This window comes from Lygodium microphyllum, chromosome 25, assembly GCF_053477565.2.
Source record: "Lygodium microphyllum isolate KBCC chromosome 25, Lygodium_microphyllum_v1.1.10, whole genome shotgun sequence".
NCBI classification, from domain to species: Eukaryota; Viridiplantae; Streptophyta; class Polypodiopsida; order Schizaeales; family Lygodiaceae; genus Lygodium; species Lygodium microphyllum.
Window position 1 is genome coordinate 128300828 of NC_141159.1, and position 5468 is coordinate 128306295.

Below are 5468 nucleotides of genomic sequence, written 5' to 3' on the forward strand. Positions count from 1 at the left end.
ACACCTTTAAGCTTAAGCCAAAATCTTATTAAGCTTAACACTAAGCTTAATTTAAAAAAAAGCTTCACAAACGAAATTTTCGAGTCTGTGGCGACAGTATGTACTGCCCGGCGTCGACGCTAGCGTCAACATATTCTTGTTCACGAAAATCAGCTTGGTTACCTAAGCTTTAAAACTCTAAGCTTTCCAAGTTCTGCAAGTCAACAAAGTCACAAGGGTCATCTCCAACCATTATAATAGCGGCAGTTCACACGCAGAAGCACACGAATCAGTCTATTGCTCTCTAGAAGTCCCTATTGACACTTGTAGACTTGCTGAACCAGTTTCAGTAAACGCAGAAGTTCATACACAGTTTATATGCAGTTTCTACGCAACACTATTCTTTTGGAAGATGGTTGTGACAACGAATACCGTAAACGTAAAGGAGAAAAACTACAAAAGCCAAAAAAAATATTTAAGCCTTGTAAACCTGCCTTTGAGCTATGCTCATCCCACTAATAAGATTTCGAGAGTGTGAGGTCTTTTGGATTTTGCAGGATGACTGAACAAAACATGGATGATCTTATGGCTGAAGGTGATCTACCCGAACCAACGATGGAGCAAAAGTTGGATTTGATTATGATGCAGCTTGAAGAAGAATGAAGAGCCCGACAAGCTTTGCAAGTTCAATTGGCCAATCTACAATGATCTACCATCGATCAAGATGGATCGCAACCCGAAGATCTTATACGATGTACCATCGATGCAACACAAGCCCAATCCATCCACAAAGAAACAAAGAAAAGTAGAAGAAACTTCAAATTTCGTACTTTCAATGGATCACACGATGGAAAGACTGTACTTGCTTTTATCAGTCAATTTGATGGTTACTTCCATGAAGAAACATATGTTGAGAAAGAAAAAATTAAATGTGTCACTAATCATTTAGTTGACCGAGCATCCTTATGGTGGATTGTGGTCCGCAAGAGCACTGATTGCCCCACTACATGGGAGACTTTCCAAAAGAAATTTTTGCAAAATTTACTTCCTCCTCAATTCCATGAAAAAGCCATCAAGCAATGGGATCTTCTACAGCAAAGGGATCGCGAACCTATTTCCCAATACACTGAATGTTTCTAGAATGCTCTACTGCAACTACGTATGCTCGAAGATGTACATGAAGCAACTCATAAACACAAGTTTATGTCTGGCCTACTTGGACATTTCTATGCGGAAGTCAATATGTTCAAGCCAAAAGCCCTTGAAGATGCAATTTCCTTGGCCCATGACACTGAAGACAAGATTCGCGGAAGAGACAAGCGACCACAAAAATTTCCAAATAATGGTAACTTTGGTTCCAAACAATTCAATACAAATTTTTGAAGATTCAATCAAAGTCCTTTTCTTCCATCTTCATTCCGTAAATCTTGGACACAACCACCTGTCTTGCCATCAAACACCAATCCAAACCCTAAGCCATCCCCACAGTCAAATCCCAACATTCCTAAACTTCCTGCCATTACCAATAATGTATCTATAGCAAAACCTATAATTTATTACAAACGCCATCAACCTGGATATCTAGCAGCCAATTGTCAAACCAAAAAGCCACATGTCCATATCAATTATCTAGGGGCAATCGAAGAAGAAGAACGTGAGGAAATGCCGAACTTTACGGAAGATGATGACGACATTGGTACTACTTTGGATACTTTGCCAGGTATGCCAACTCCCCATTCCTTATTAACAATGAAATGTTTTGTGCATGGTAAAGAAAATACTATTTTACATGATGATGGGAGTACACATGACTTTATTTCTGCAAAAAGTTAGTCAAATAATTGAATTTATAAACTGTTTCTACACATTATCGCATCAAGGCTGCATTCCTAGGTACGAGATATAATGGAACACAAGAGGTGCATAATTTAGAAATTAAAATTGGTGAATATACTGAACGAAGAAATTTCCTAGTTGTACCTTTGTAGTCTAGTGACATTATCTTAGGAATGCCTTGGCATCATCAATACAATCGTGACATAGATTATTCTACGCATTTAATTAAAATTTATTTTCAAGGAAAACAAATCACATTGCATGGTATGCACGCTTCCAATAATTTTCCACTGCTTACTCATACTCAAGCTAAACGTGCATTACGTAAAAGTATCAAATCCTATTTAATATGGGTGAATGAACTTCAAGCTAAAGAAAAACAGATGCATCCTAGGCATACACAATTTCTTGCCCAATTTCAAGATTGTTTTGCTACTGATTTACCACTTGGATTACTATCTTCATGTCTTGAAGATCATAAGATAGATTTAATTCCTAGAACACAACCACCATGTAAAGCACCATATAGACATAACCAAATTTAACAGAAAGAAATTCAAAATCAAATAGAATAATTACTTAGTAGAGGATTAATCGACCTAGTAGTTCTCCATTTGGTGCACCTGTCTTATTAGTAAATAAGAAAAATAATACTTATCGCATGTGCATTGATTATCGTGCCCTAAATAAAATTATTGTTAAGAACATATATCCGATTCCTAGGGTAGATGATCTTATGGATAAACTACAAGGATCTGTCATATTCAGTAAGATAGATCTTAAATCTGACTATCATCAAGTAAGATTAGACAAATCTGATATATTCAAAACTACATTTAGAACACAATTTGGACACTATGAATTTCTGGTCATGCCTTTTGGTTTAACTAATGTACCAACCACATTTAGTCGTATGATGAATCGCATATTTTTGAAACATCAGTATTGTGTCATAGTTTTCTTTGATGACTTATTAGTTTTCAGTAAAAATGAGAATGAGCATTATGAACATTTGTCTTTAGTTTTTAAGTTGTTAAAAGACAATCAATTATATGCTAATCCAGAAAAGAGTGAATTCTTCCAAATAAAAATTGAATATCTAGGACATATTATTTCATCAAAAGGTATTAAAGTCGACCCTAAAAAGATACAAGCAATTTTAAATTGGCCCATACCCAAAAATGTGCATGAATTACATTCTTTTCTAGGACTTGCTAGTTTTTACAGAAAGTTTGTGAGGAATTTCTCATTACTTGCATTACCTTTGACAAAACTTTTAAAGAAAGGGTATTGTGTATAATTGGTCTGACAATCAACAAAAATATTTTGGTTTATTGAAACATGCTTTAACTCATGCTCTTGTATTACAACTACTTGACTTCAATAGACCATTCTTCTTAGTAGTTACTGATGCTAGTGGATCTGGAATAGGAGTAGTCCTTATGCAAGATAATCATCCCATAGCCTACTCTAGCTGTAAACTCAAACCATCTGAACTTAAATATTCTACCTATGACAAAGAATTGCTAGCTATAGTACAAGCCTTATGTCAATGAAAACATTATTTAATGGGATCTGAATTTATGATCAAAACTGACCAACAAAGCATTAGACATCTCCTTAGTCAACCACAAATATCTGACCGCCGACACATAAAAAGGGCCGCTTTTATTCAAAGTTTTCATCCCCTTATACAATATCAACCTGGGAAAGAGAATATTGTAGCTGATGCTTTGAGTAGAAGACTGACAATTCACAATATTTCTGTCATATCATTTGATTCCCTTATCCCTATGAAAGATACTTATAATGAGGATCTTACTTTTCAAGCTGATTGGAATAAATTAGTTGCAAATAATTGGATTCCTATTGATTCATTGTCTTACAATAATGGATTCATGTTTTATGAAAAAAGATTATGTGTGATAGTTTCATTTAGATCATTTGTTTTGCATGAAATTCATTGTCCTCCATATCAAGGTCATAGAGGAATTATATCTACATTGTGTACATTGACTGAAGATTTTTATTGGCGACATATGGACACTGATGTATCTAACTTTGTATCTGAATGTTTAGTTTGTCAATGAGTTAAAAGACACCATGGTAAACAATATGGTTTACTAATGCCCTTACCTATTCCATCACGACCATGGGAACAAATTTCAATGGATTTTATCATTGGTTTACCTAACACTAAAGCTAACCATGATATGATTTGGACTGTTGTAGACAGGTTTAGCAAACAAACATATTTTATTCCATGCAAGAAAACTTTAATTGCATCTCAAGCTACTCAATTGTTTTTGAAAACTATTTTCACTAACCATAGTTTACCAAAAGTCATTATTTTTTATCGTGATTCTAGATTTTGTAATAATTTTTGGATTACTTTGTTTGCTAACTTAGAAACAAAGATTGATTTTTCATCTGCATTTCATCCTGAAACAAACGGTCAAACAGAAGCTACTAACAGTACTATTTTAGATCTTTTGCGTGCTTACACCATTTCAAAACCACACACATGGGATACACATCTACATTTACTTCAATTTGCATATAATAATACACCACATACAGCTACAAAGAAAGCACCATTTGAAGTTATTTATGGATATCGATTGCCTACACCTGTTGCATCATTATCAAACAAAATTCAAACTGCTGATGATATTGCTAACATGCATGTCACTATTTTTTATGAAGTTAAAGATATGATTGCCAAAGCTCAGCAATCATATACAAAACAAGTAAACAAGAAAAGACATGCTATGAATTTTAAATTTGATGATTATGTTTGGTTACAAATAGAAAAACGAAGATTACAAAGTGTAGATAAACACCCAGTTGTGAAATTAACACCTAGATTTTATGGACCATTCAAGATCATACACAAAATTAATGACAATGCTTTTAAACTAGAACTATCTCAACATTGGAAAATCCACAACACTTTCCATATCAGTTTATTACGACCTTTTAGAGGCTAATTACCTGTACACCGTGTCACTACAAGGGATCGGGCTCATACCCGCGCTCCTAGCCGCACAAAATGACTTGGGAAAAAAGTGTCGGGCCCGTGTAATAGCGCGTGTATCATCGCGGCCAGAGACATGCGTGTAAAAGCGCGTGTACAGTGACAGCCAGTCGCGCGAATACACGACCCCATACACGCGTTCTGCGCAGTTTTGCTGCAAATTTACACGCGAATCTAACAGACTATCCGCGCAAATATACGCGATTTTGATAGATGACACGCACTTATACACGCGATTACAGAGGGAAAAAAAAAATCCAGAGAGTGCTTTTGGGTGCCTGGATGCTGTTCCAGCATCCAACCACCCAAAGGCACTCTCTGGATTTTTTTTTGGTGCATTGCACCATAAAAAAAGAGCGATTTAGATTTCAAGACACGAATCAAGACTCACTCTCTATGAATACACGATTCAATATTACTATCTAAAACTTAATACACGACTCAAGACTCACGATTCAATACATTGTCAATACATGATACATTTGTGTACAAGGGAGTCCATATGTCAAAATAGCCCATGGCTTTAATTAGGAACAAATATATACAAAGTCAAATAGGGAGCTAGGTGCAAAAAAGCCCATGGCTTCAGTTACAAAAAAAATTTGTACAACCACAT